This window comes from Cupressus sempervirens, chromosome 2, assembly GCF_028749045.1.
Source record: "Cupressus sempervirens isolate cs-2001-9-10 chromosome 2, ASM2874904v1, whole genome shotgun sequence".
In the NCBI taxonomy this organism is placed as follows: domain Eukaryota; kingdom Viridiplantae; phylum Streptophyta; class Pinopsida; order Cupressales; family Cupressaceae; genus Cupressus; species Cupressus sempervirens.
Window position 1 is genome coordinate 627,873,318 of NC_143119.1, and position 14,980 is coordinate 627,888,297.

Here is a 14,980-nt window from a genome sequence, read left to right on the forward strand (position 1 = left end):
AAATACAAGCCAACATATTTTTTTTTTTACAAGTATGAATGCACAAGAAAACATCATAAATGGATCACAAAGATTGCAATGGAAGAATTTAGGGTGCCACAATCCTAGCAACCAATGAATCTCCAAATGCCACAACCAAACTAGCACACACAAACAGAGGCCAACAATGACCACACATAGGATGAGGGATCAAAGAAACAACCACTTATCAACTAAACACCATGCTAGAAGCTAAATGCAGAATCTTGAAATTTGGCTAAGTCTAAAATCCTGAAGCCCTAAAATGTGGCTAAGCCTAAATTTTTAAAGCCCATATATTTTCTAGAATCTTTATTTTATCTCAAAGAGGTCTGAAACCTATCTCAAAAGACTCGTTGCATATATTAACATATATCTTAAGTATAAGGAATTAAATATACACCAACTTATGCATAAAAAATATATTTTTAACCTCTTAGAAATATTTTTTTGAACTAGAAAGGTTGAAATTCAACAAGCTGTCCAAAAATAACTTTCAAAACTTCTTTGGCCAAGCGTAACTGCTCCTTATTTCTTGCTCGAGTAATTGCACTAGTCTCAAGTTTTGTGCAAGACTTTGAATCAATGCACACAAGAAAGTGTATTTCTCCATGAGAGGATATGTATTACTCCATATGAGGATTTGCATTATTCTACATGAGAATTCACAACAACTCGCATGAGGCTTTATTTCTTTGTGCAAGGAAGTACATCATGAAATCACTCAACTGCCCTCAGTCTGGGAGTATGGATTCTACAAAAATCTCAATGATGTAACATGGCCAACCATCATAAATTTAATCAACTAACATTTTTCTAGGGGTATGGATTCTACATGAATCCTAGTGTCCACAAAAAAATAACAAGGGTCCAAAAGAAATAATATGACCAGGTATAAAATCACTCAACTGAACACAAAGTCAAGAGTACAGATGTGGAATGCATCCCAATGCAACCATAAACATACAATAGTGGTCTGATTGACATCCAAATGGATGATCTAGATCCATGACCAAACTCATGCCAATAAAACTTGAGAAAATAAGTTGGCACACAAAATGAGGTATAAACCCTAAAAACTAGAAAACTTCAAAATTAAAACCCATTTGGTCTTTTTGGCACAAAAAACCCATAAATCCAAAAAAATTGGGTTCGAACACTGTATGCAAAATTGAATACCATAATGGCTCAAAATCCCAAACCCCCATCCCAAAAATAGGGAAATTGTTCATACACAACTAACTGAGTAGAACTAGCAAATAGAAATGAAGGGGAACACTAGTTCTTAGCCTCCTAACAAATGGCTACCAAAAATAGAAGCTGGAATGGAGAAAAAATGATAAATGGGAGAGCCCTACCTCACAACCAAAAGGGAAAATAGGAATTTTAACCATAAAATAAAAATCCCACAAAAGTGGCCAAAAATTGCGACAATCTAAGGTCTCCCTGAGCTAGATCCAATGAGACCAACCTTACAATGATCCTATGCCCATAGCTTCCACAATGAATAAATTAGTAAATCCTCATGAAGATGATTTTGTTTTTTACTCTCAAACTTTCTAATTCAAAAGTGGGAAGTGAGGAATTAAATTCCTTTTTGGATACTTATTCACTTTTTGAGTGAATAATTGATTAGGAGAACTAACCAACCAACATAGTTAAACCTTGAATTGACCCAAAAAAAAATAGGCTATTCCTAGTAATTGGAATTCATCTATGAAAAAGCAGGCAAAAATTAAAATAAAATAAAATAAAGCCTAAAAACCCCAAAATCAAAAAAAATTCCTTAATAACTTTTGCAATAATGTGAATCTCTAGATGCATAGACACACTCATTGGTCTAATTACATAATGCAAATGAGTTTGGATTTGTTGAAAGGATTAATTAAATATTTATAATAAGGATAGGTCGACCATACAAGGATGACATTGGTAAAATATGTGTAAGAATTTTCCTTAGGGAAAAATTCACCCAAGATCAAGAGGCTCAAACACTAGCACAAAAATGGACCAAAGTATGATCAATATATCAATAATGAGAATTCTCTCTATTGTACAATACACACTAGGAGTGCCTGTATATAAAGGCCTCTAAGATGCATCTAGAATGTCTCTAGAAAGAAATAGGAGATAAGCATAAAAACTAAGCACATGTCCTCCATTGTGCATGAATGAGAGGATAAGTATGACAAGGTGTGTCTCATGTAGAGATCTTTTAGACACCATGTTTTTAATTAGAGTGCTAACTCTTGTGTTGTCAACATGACAAGTGAGATGAGTATGCATGCTCCTAGGTGACTAACTAATAAATAATAAAATACTGCATTGACCTAAGTAAACTTAAGTATAAATAGTGAATACTTATTTACATCAACACTATGTTCTCAACATGACAACTTAGATGAGTACACATACTCCTAGGTGACTAACTAATAAATAATAAAATAATGCATTAACCTAAGTAAACTTAAGTATAGTGTAAATAGTGAATACTTATTTACACTAACACCCCCCTTAAGTGAAACTTAGGGGAATGCACTTAAGCTCACAAATGCATGATGGGTCCTACCTACGAGGCCATGTTAGGTAACCATGTACAAAAGAAATGCTCCATAATGTGATACAGTGCAATCTCTCATAAAGTAGAGAAAGAGGGAAAACCTCATGGGAAAAACCCTCCTCCAAAAAAGAGAGATAAGTACAATAAAGAAGATGAGAGAGAAGAAGACCTCAAATGAGGAAAAGATCCCTCCTAGAAGAAATAAGAGATAAGTCAAGAGATTCCCCTCTCTGCAACATCCCACACCCCCAAGAGATTGCACAAATAAATATACTTGACCTTGATGAAGGGTTTGGTGAAGAAATCTGTGACCTACTCTACTATAGGAAAATACTATAATGAAATGATCTTCTCATGTATCAGCTCTTTGATATAGTGCATATGAAGCTCAATGTGCTTGGTTCATTGATTCTAAACTAGATGTTTTGAGATTGCAATAGCACTCTAATTGTCATAATGTATGATTGTAGGTTTAGATAGTTCAAATTCAAACTCCTCCAAGATGTGTTGTAACCAAAGAGACTTTGTCACTGCACTGACAACTCCTCGACACTTAGCCTCAATTGAAGAAAGATAAACATTATTTTTCTTCTTACTATGCCAAAAAATGGGGCCATAACCAAGGTGAAACATGTAACCTAAAGTAGACTTGCAAGAATCAAGATCCACTCCATAGTCTAAATCTATATATCCAACCAACTGAAGTCCTATACCTACTTCATAGTGTATCCCATGTGTATGTGTACCTTGTATGTAGTGCAAGATGCACTTGGTGGCCTTCCAATGAAGCTCATGTGGCTCTTGCATGAAGCAAGAAACCATACCAACTATAAAAGCTATGTCAAGGTGTGTATGTGTCAAGTAGATAAGGCTCCCAACCAATTGTCTATATAATGTAGCATCTTCAAATAGAGTGGTGTACTTGGGTTCTAACTTGACACCTAAAAGAAAGGGAGTAGGAGTAGGCTTGCAGTCACTCATGTGAAATCGGGAAAGAAATTCAAGAGCATACTTGGGTTGAGAAAGATTGATCCTTGTTGAAGATTGTGTGATCTCAATACCAAGGAAATAATGTAGTAAATCCAAGTTTATCATTGCAAATCTATCCTGCAAAGAGGTTTTGACACTAGCAATGATGGATGAAGTACTTCCTAAAATGATTAAGTCATCCACATAAAGCACGACTATCAAGTGTGAGTCATCCCTCTAAAGAATGTAGACATTAAAATCAAAATGACACTTAGTCAATCATGCTAAGAGTAAGAAGGGATCTGTCTTGGCATACCAAGCCCGAGGAGCCTACTTAAGACCATAGACAGACTTCTTCAATCTGCATACCATAGTAGAATCCTATATCAACCCATGTGGCTGCTCCATATAAGTCTCCTCATGAAGATCACCATTCAAAAAAGAACTATTCACATCCATCTGATGTACAACCCAACCATGAGCTGCAACAAGAGCTAGTGACAAGAAAATGGAGTTCATCTTGGCAAACCTGTGAGAAACCTTTGGCAACTAGTTTGGTCTTATGCTTATCAACACTTCCATCCATTGCAAATTTGGATTGATAGATCCACTTACATTGAACAAAATTTCTTCCCTTAGGAAGGGGAACTAAGTCCCAAGTATTGTTTTCCATAAAAGAGTTATATTCTTCCTCCATATCCTTGTCCCATTCTAGAATCCCTGATGCTTCCTTAAATGATTGTGGATTTGAAGAAATGGCAATATAAGCATGTGGAAATTATTTGTGTTGTAACCTTGTCCTCTCAGTATCTAAAGGATTCCCCACCAATGAACCTAATAAATCAAGGGTTTGTAGTGCCCAACGACGTTTAGTGGAAGAAGGATTGTCATCAACTATTTGTGGACCTTGTGAAGGTGGTGTCTTGTGAGTCAAAGTTGAAGGAATCTCATCTTCTAACTCACTATCATCACTATTATCACTTTCCATGAAAGAGGAAGGAGGAGGAGCTGAAGAAGCCAAACTTGGAAAAGTTTCTTCAAAGTGAACACTCCTCTCAAAATAGATTTCGCGTGTCTCTGAATCCATGAGTTTGTAGTGGGTTATTTGGTAGATGGAAAGGAGGTTGGTGCTAAGGTTAGGAACATGAAGAACACCCTTGAAGATTCCATTGTCCAACTCACCATTCCCTTTCCCTTCAACTACCAATTGAGTGTTATTGTCCACATAGATGTAAGGTACATTTGATGTTTTCAACGAGGAAAAATGCTCCCTTGAAGCACCCATATGATGTGTAGCTCCTAAATCAAGAACCCATTCCTCAACATTGTTTGTACTTTCTACCAAAGATTTTCCCTTACCCTTTGAAGTGGTTGAAGGTCCCTTATCTTTATAGACATTTGGTACATCAATTTTGTGTTTCCTCTTTAGGTTTACCAATTCAACAATCTGCTTATCCTTACACTCATGCTCATCATGACCATTCTTCTTACAATAGGCACAAGTTTTTTTCTCCCTTTTGTTGGAGTTGTTCCCCTTTTGGTTATTTTTGGAAAAAGACTTGCCTTGTTGTGAGGAATATTATTGAGTGGAAGAAGATTGATACAAGGAAGATTGTTGTTTAGAGGAGGATTGTTGCATGTCATCTTGTGGCTTAGCCTTCCACTGCTTCTTCTTCTTGTTGGAATTTTGACCTCTTGAATTCCCTTCATTAGCTACCAAGGCTTTGGTCTTGGAGGAATGGATAATTCCCATACTCACTAAATTGTCATGTTCTAAGACCAACATTTCTAAAAATTTCTTGAATGAAGGCTTAGTGCAGGAACTACCCATCGTTAATTTCTGAGTATTATAGTTGGAAACAAAAGGAGCATATTCAGGTGGAAGATGAGTCATTATGTGTTTGATCATCTTTCCATCCTTGATGGGTTCACCATAATCCTTAAGTTGTTCGCTATACATGTCTACTTGGCTAAGATATTCTTTGATGGTGTCAAAATTCCTAGGACCCAACTTGAGAAGTTTTTCCTCAATGGTGTAGGTCATGTCTTCATCTACAGTCCCATACAATGCTTCAAGTTTAGCCCATACCTCTATTTGATTGGAAAGTTTCCTAACATGATATTTGATGGGATTTGAGATATTTTTAACAAGGTTCCTAGGGCCATTTCTTGTTTGGATTCCCAATCTTCTTTTTGAGCCTCATCAATATTAGCAAGAGGTTTCTTTGCTGCACCAGTTACATTACATTGTAAACCTTTTCAACCAATGGTTCCTTTATGTTTTCTTTCCAAATAGCATAATTATGTGGAGTTAACTTTGAAAAAGAATGCATAATGCAAGATCATAATATAAAGGAGATGCAAAACACAATACAACCCCACCTTTTTCACTCAATAAAAAAACCCACCCAAATGAAATATTTTGGCACTTTATATGTAGTGCATTTACAATAGGCCACTTGACAAAATGGGCTTTTGATTTTTCTATTTACATCCTCTTTTTAAAGTACAAATCGAGAACTTTACAATGTAGCTAATAAAATACAACAATTGTAAAGCAATATAATGCAAATTCCAACCTATTTCTGAAAGTGGTATTTTTTTTGACACAATCCTATAATTTGATGGTAGATTTGAAAAGTAGATGAAAAAATATGCACTTTCAAAAAAAATAGAACTTGTTTTAGAGTCTAGATGAGCTCATACAGAGCATTTGAAGTTGCAAAATGCAAAATTGGACAGGTATAGTTGCCAAAAAATGTTATTTCTAACAAATCTATGTATCAAAACTAGAAAAGAATAGCACCATTGAAAAGTTTAGTAAATTTTACCCAAAATCAATAAAATTGCACTTGATTTGGAGTTTAGATGACCGCGTTATGGTCTCTCAAAGTCAGACTATCAAATCAAAACTAAATCTAGAAAGGGGTTTGGAGAGGAAAATATGATGTTAAATTTGAAAGTCAAATGGTCATCAGAGAAGTTTAAATTTTCCTCTGGATGATAGTCAGATGATTGTCAAAATTTAAGAAAGTGAATTGCTGACATCAGCAAAAATCTACCTCCCTGGATGACGTAATAGTGACATTAGCATTGTACAAAATTGTATGGTTGTATGGAAAAAGACATGTGTCCTACATGGTTATTGAACTAGTAGTATGACATGTTCTTGTACGATTCCTACTTGTTAGGCCACATAGCGATACACAGACAGGGCATTGTTGACTATGCTGGAGGGTACTCAATCTACGTGGTTTGCGTAGTGTTTGCAGGGTAGATCATCTAAATACTGCTTGGCAAAGGATTTTAGAGCCATGTATTTGGAGTTGTGAATGAATCTCTACAAATGGCACCAAAAAAGGTGAATCATCATCGGAGGGATGTAGACTCACCACTAACAGGTGCCAAAAATTCTACAGTGCTAGATTTAAAAAAAAAACATCTCATTACAAAATGGGAGGTTTAGTCCCACATTTTTTGTGGGAGGGATCTCAGAGGTATGTAAAAAAAATGGCCCATGGGTGGTAAGAAAATCAAGCTGCCATAAGATGTGGTCTTCCACAAAGGTTTGGGCTTGCTGACCAAAATGTGTGGTTGCCAGACTTTGTGAGATTCAGTTGTAGGTATGCTAGTTATGAGCTATGGTTACCATGAAATGGCTTGCTAAATTTTGGTAGAATGTGTGTTAAGACACTTCATAAATTTCCATTGATTAAAACTGAAATAATTTCTGCTAGGGCCAAGGTTTCACTACCTTGTTCATGCCAAAAAAAATTCTCTACAGGCACTTCTGGCCTTTTTTTTTTTGAAAAGATACTCTAAAAATGGTAGAGAAATTTAAAATGATAGATCTAAAACTTAAATGAATAGATTGATAATGACAATACTGAATTTGCAAATTGGGCCTTTAGGTTCTAGTTTGCAAAAGAAATTTTCCTCAAAATTGACTATGGCAAAAAATAGGCAAATTTATAGTCAATTTTCACCGAATCGACACTTTGGATGCAATGGTGAGGTCCAGTTTGGCTTTAGACACTCCCAATGATTGTAAATGCTCTAAATCTAAATCAGGTCCCTTCGAGAGATGAAGCAACAAGGTCTCCAATGGCTATGTGAAGAGAATCTCCCTCAACTCTGATACCATGTAAGAATTTTTGTTAGGGAAAAATTCACCCAAGATCAAGAGGCTGAAACACTAGCACAAAAATGGACCAAAGTATGATTAGTATATCAATAATAAAAATGCTCTCTGTTGTAAAATACACATTAGGAGTGTTGTATATAAAGGCCTCTAAGATGCATCTAGAATGTCACTAGAAAGAATTAGGAGATAAGAATGAAAACTAAGCACACATCATCCATTGTGCATGAATGCACATGCATCAATGAGAGGATAAGTATGGCAAGGTGTATCTTGTGTACAGATGTTGGAGACACCATGTGCTTAATTAGAGTGCTAACTCTTGTGTTGTCAACATGACAACTCAGATGAGTATGCATACTCCTAGGTGACTAACTAATAAATAATAAAATGATGCATTAACCTACATAAACTTAAGTAAAGTGTAAATAGTGAATACTTATTTGCACCAACAATAAGAATAGCTGAACCACTAACTCCATGTGCCACTACAAAGGTTATACATCCTACATAGTAAACAACACAACCAAGTGCAATTGCATATAACAACATAGTCGAAGCAATAAATTCTTTAAATAACTTGATTTAACCATTTATTCAATTATACTAAAATAATTTTTTTACATCACTCATGTTCACATAGCATAAGTAAATAACCATAGCATTAAATCTATCTCAGAATATAATCAGAGATATGTCCAAATATCAAATACCCAATTATCATCATAAAATACACTGTCATCTCAAAATGGCATCCTCATGCAATATGATCAACTGAACATCATAGTATTCTAACATCTATGATATTGAAATCAAAGAATAACATCTGACCCTCAGGTCATCACAAATGTAAAACATAACATGATTAACAAATATCTCTTAGGTCAAAATACAACAAGGTTAATATCTATAGAACATAACCAAAGATTCAAACATGGACAATCCATTTCTAATAATATAAGCATTTAATAGTGGTTTATTAAACAAAAAGAAAAGTCACTTAAAACACATAAGTGAACATTTCCATAAACATGATTAACCACTGCTATTGGAACCTAGTCTAGTGTAGTGTGGTAATAGTGCACAGTGCAATCTCTACACACATCTCAGGGTAACCATAGAACAACATCATGATACCACATCAATCCTAGTAACCACTAGCACAAGCCTCAGTGAACCATAAATCACATCATAATCTCATAAATCACCCATAAGCATAATCAAAGCAACTGATATAGTAACATAAATCCAATCACCTCAAGCATGTAGTCTATTCATGGTCCCAAACACAATTGCATCTCAAGGAGAGATCAAAAAAGTTGCATCCATTAGGATGACTTATAGAAGTCAAATGGGAGAGGCACTATAGTAATCCTTAGGTTCCTTTTGCTCTCTTGTTCACTCTTTTCTACAAACTCATCAATTCTCACATGTGCACTTTCTATGATTTTATGAGTAGACAAATTCAAACATTTGTATGCTTTACTTATTCAGGAGTATCCTAGGAATATGCTTCATCACCTTTGACATCAAATTTACCTTTTGTAGATTCCTTCAAGTAACTTACATTAGGTTTTTAGCAATATCATAATTCATAAGGTGTTTGATTTGAATCTTTCTTCAGTTTTACTCTATTCAAGGTATGCATTGCAGTACTAATTGATTCCTTCCATTATTTGATTGCAACATTCTTTTCTATCATCAATGTTCTTGCATAATCCATAATGGATATGTTTCTTCTTTTAGCTATACCATTCTTCTGAGGTGTACCAGGGGATACCTATCTCTTAATTCTTTTTTCAATGCAAAATTCATTGAACTCATTGGAAATGAATTCACCACCTCTATTTGATCTCAAACATTTCATCTTCTTTCTAGTTTTTTCTTTACTCTTGCCAAATACCACTTGACTTTTTGAAAAGCTTCATATTTTTCTTTTAGATACATTAGAGTCATCATTCTATAATAATCATCAACAAAATGAATGAAAAAACTTATCTCCACTATAACTCTCTATTCCAATAGTTCCACATAATTTTGTGTATACAAGCTCTAAGACTTCTTCAGAATGATAGTTCTTCCTTTTGAAACTAGTTTTTCCCATCTTACCAATTTGACAATTTTTGCATGGATGCATATCGAGTTTCCTCAAGATAGGAATACCTCTTACTCTTCTATTTTTTCTTATCTTGACTATATTATCAAAGTTTACATGACATAATCTTTTGTGTCATAGCTAGCTTTCTTCTACCTAAGTAGTAAAACATGAATTTTCATTGAGATTTAGATATAATAGACTACCTTTTGTTTGTTTTCCAGATCCAACCAAATTTCCTTTTCCATCTAGTAGTTTGGCCTTCCCATTCAAGAATTCTACCTTAAATTGAATGTTATTCAACTATGCCACACTTAGTAGATTATGCTTTAGTCCTTTAATCCAATAAGCATTGTCACATCTAAGTTTATTGGTTAATAAGATATATCCTTTTTACTTTATACAACAAGGTTCATTGTTTCCAAATCTCACACCACTACCATCATAATGTTCAATGTGTTCAAATTTTGTTTTATCACCAGTCATATGATGTAAGAAGCCACTATCAATATTCCATGTATCATTTTTCCTAACATGAGAGATAAGTTTCATTTTATCTCCTTCATCATTAGATTCATCTTTTATAGCAATATATATCATTTTAGCTTCACTGTTATCATAATATTTAGCCATAAAATAATATTTCTTACCGTTGTCCTTGTAGTTTTTAAATTCCTTCTTTCCTTTGAACTTATTATTTTTCTTTTCAACTTTTTCTTCTCTGTTTGGGCACCTTGTAGCAATGTGACCAACTTCTTCACAAGAAAAATAGATTAGAGGAATTTTACCTTTCTACATTCCTCTACCTTTGGAATATTTCCTTGCAAGTAGGGTTTCAACAACTTCAAGATCATTGTCTAAACTTTCTTATTCTTTTTCTTTACTTTCTAATTGATTGGATTCTGATTTCTTACCCTTTTTCTTGAGAGAAAGCTTCACTTCAAATGAAGAATCAATACCTTTGAAACTAGGGACATAGTTATTGTAGTTATCCAACTCAAAAGCTGTCAATCTTTTGACTAGAGAATCCAAAGTTATATTGCTATTTGGATCACATCTCATTTCTTGAGTAGTAGATACTCTAATTGCATTGATAGGAAGAAGGGTTCTAAGTATCTTGCACAACTATTTGGTCATCAATGTCTCCTCCAAATTCTTTAATTGACCTCACACTTGCTTTAAGTCACTCAACATATTTTGTTTAATGTTTTCATCTTCTCTCATCTTCATCTAATCAAACTGTCCTCTGAGACTTTTGAATTATCTCTTCTCACATAATAATCTCCTTCATAGATGGCTTTCAATTTGATCCACATATCATAAGCTATAGTGCAACTTTTGACTTCATCAAATTCAACATAATTAAGGGTAGAAGAAATGTCAATAATCATGATGTTATGATTTTTCTTTTCAACAATTTGTTCAACCGATAATGTTCCAATAGGAGTCTCACATTCACTATCAAGATATTTACAATCCGAATCAGTAATAGTTTCCAAATGTAATCTCATAAGTCCTTGCCATGCAACAAAGTTGTCTTGGTCCAACTTGGGAATCTCTCTTCTGTAAGATATCATAATCTTTAGCTTTGGTCCTTGAAACCTTATCTATAAGCACCAAAAGCTCTAATACCAATTTTTGGAAATATAAGAGGAGTAACTAAGAGGGGAGGGTTGAATTAGTTAGCATAAAAATAAATCCCATATCCTTTAGATGTCATTACAAATCAAAACTCAATGAAAACATAACTTTTTTGTAACTCAGAAAATAAACAGTCACTCAGTTTACACTAACAAATACTAAAGCTCTGTAAACACTTAAATAACTCATCAAATGTTTATCATGAAAAACTTAAGATATTATCTATGATTTATCTTACTTTAAATTAGTTGCAAAAGCATAAAGGAAATAGCACGAACACAATTGACACCAAGATTTTAACTTGGTAACCCAATTTAGGAAAAACTACCACTTAAAACTAGTTATTGATTTTTACTCTTCTGAAGTGAGTCATGTTAGGAGTCAACCCTATTAAATCTTACAAAACACACTGTTAGGTGTGACCCTATTAGAGGATTTAATTACCCTGTTAGGAGTGACCTTGTTAGAGATCTTTAGACAATTCAATAGAAATGTCACCTTATTAGAGGATTTATAAATAGTTGTTAAGCCAACTCTGTTAAGAGATTTAGATCACTGCTACAATGGTCAGAGAGTAACAATGAGATGACCTAATTTCTAATGCAACTAAATTTTTTTATTATAGATTTCAATTCTGTCTTGTATACATGATCTTTCCTGATCAAATGTATCTTTTCACCTCAATAAGTATATTTTGCTTATCCTTCTAATTTTCTTCCTCTAAGCATCATCACATCTTCAATTATGTTCCAAACATTCAATCCTTAGCTTGACCTCATATTTATATCTTACACATTGTCAATTCAACTTGAATATAACTTAGAATAATTAATATTCATCTTCTAATTTGGCTAGAATCAACAAACAAAATTATTTAACTCATTATGTAAAAACAAGAAAACCCTTTGTTAGTTGACCCTGCTTGGTAAAAACTAACATTAGAAGTGATTTTCCTATGTTAGCCAAGTGAACTTAGTTAACATTTCATATTCACAAAGTTTCTTTGGTAATCGAGAGAGCTCAGTTAACACTGGTTCCATGCAACATTTCCTTCATTGACTCAGTGAGCTTGGTTAACACTCAACTTTTGAAAACTTTCCTTTGTCACCTAAGTGAACTTAGTAGACATTACTTTTTGAACTAGGAAAACTCTAGAATGCTCGGTAGACATAGGAAACTATCTTCAATGCTCAAGTGAGGTTGACATACAGTGACTGGCAATAATATGACATTTTGTGTAACATCAAAGATAATACACAATTAATCAATTGTTTTCAATAATTACTTCTACTTTAGTTAGTTCAAAGAAAATTGGTTATTCATAAATAATTGTTGCAATCGAGTAAGGGGAACAAATAAATATTATAGATTCTGATGTAACACTATGACATAATAAAATTGGGCACATGAGTGAGAAAGGTGAGATATTACTCGATTCAAATAAAGTTTTACCAGGCCTAAAATCTGTCAATATGAATTTCTATGATAGTTGTATATATAGAAAATAATAAAGAATTAGTTTTGTGAAGAGTGAAAAGGAAAAGAAAGATGAGAAATTAGAGCTTGTTCATATAGATGTGTGGGGACCAGTTCAAGTGTCTTCCTTTGCTAGATGTCATTATTATGTTACATTTGTTGATGATGCAACTAGAAAAGTATGGGTTTATTTCCTTCGAAAAGAATCTTTGATATATTTCAAACTTTTAAGAAATGGAAATGCTTGGTTTAGAATGAGATTAATAAAAAGATAAAATTTCTATGATCTGATAATGGTGGTGAGTATTGTAGTAAAGAATTTAAAGATGATTGTTTCTCTAATGGTATTTATTGACATAAAATCATTACAATGACTCCACGGGAAAATGAAATGGCTGAACACATGAACAAGATAACAATGGAGCATGCAAAGAGCATGAAGTTAAATGTTGGTCTATCCTTAAACATGAATGAAGAAGCTATCAATACTATTGTGTATTTTATCAATAGAGGCTCTACTCCTTTAGGCTCTAGTATTTCAAAAGAGACATGGACTGGTAAGAAGGTGAGTTATTATTTTCTTAGAACCTTTGGTTATGAAGCATTTGCACATATAGATTGTGAAAATAGAACCAAGTTAGAAGCTAATTCAAAGAAATGTGTATTTTTTGGATATGGAATTGATTAATTTGGTTATAGGCTTTGGGATTTTGAAAATCATAAAATTATCAAAAGTAGGGATATCATATTCAACGAGAAAACATTGTACAAAGATCTATTGCAATAGCATGAGAAGAAAGAAAATGATTATGTAGTGTTGGATGATACTCAAAAGCATGAAGCTCCAACAGTCCCTCATGCTCAAAAAAAATCACAACAACAAATACTGCATACCTTCATAAATATTAGACATTCGACAAGGCTAAGTAGACTTCCAAAAATAATTTCTCCCTCTTTATATTCTATTTTATTAACAAATATTGGTGAACTTGAATACTATGATGAAATGGTGTAGGTAGATACAAATATTTAATGGGAGTTTGTAATGATAGAGGAAATAGACTCCTTGATGAAAAATCAAAATTTGGATTTATGTGAATTGCCTACAAGTAAAAGGGTTTTACCAAATAAACGTGTTTATAGGTTTAAAGAATAGGATGTAGGTAATAAAAGATCTAAATTCAGGTTAGTTGTAAAAGGATTTTCACATAAAGGGGGTATTGATTTTGATGAGATGTTTTCTTCTATTGCTAAAATGAATTCTATTTGCATTGTTTAAGTATTGTAGGATGTTAAAACAATTTTTCTTCATCATGATTTGGATGAAGAAATATATATGGTACAACCATGGGGATTTGAGGTCAAAGGTAAGGAGAATTTAGTGGGGTAGATTAAGGAAAAGTTTATATGGCTTGAATCAAATACCTCAAAAATGCTATCTTAAATTTAATACTTTTATGCATGACCATGGTTACAATAGGTGTCATTCAGCTCATTGTGTTTATTTTAAGAGATCAAATGATGACAGCTACATTATTTTATATTTATATGTTGATGATACACTTGTAGTTGGGTCTAACATGGATGACATGAAGGGGTTAAAATAATACTTAGCAAATTCATTTTCTATGAAGGATTTGAGAGTAGCACAAAAACCTTTGGTATGAAAATTTGCAAAGATAGGAAGAACAAAAATTTGAGATTATCTCAAGTTGATTATATTGAGAAGGTGTCACAATGTTTTTCTATAGAGAATTTCAAAGCTAACAACACACCTTTGTGTAGTCATTTGAAATTGACTAAGAAAATGAGTCCAAAGACACAACAAACATAGGGTAAAATGTCCAAGGTACCTTATGCTTCAAGTGTAGGAAGTTTAATGTATGTTATGGTATGTATTATGTCATTATGCATGCAATGGGTGTTGTTAGCATATATATGAGTCATCTACGGATAAAGCATTGGAATGTAGTCAAATAGCTTCTTTGATATTTGAGATGTACACATAGTAGATGTTTACATTTTGGTGGCTCTACTACTAATTTACAAGGCTATGTTAACTCAGATTTGGTAGGAAATC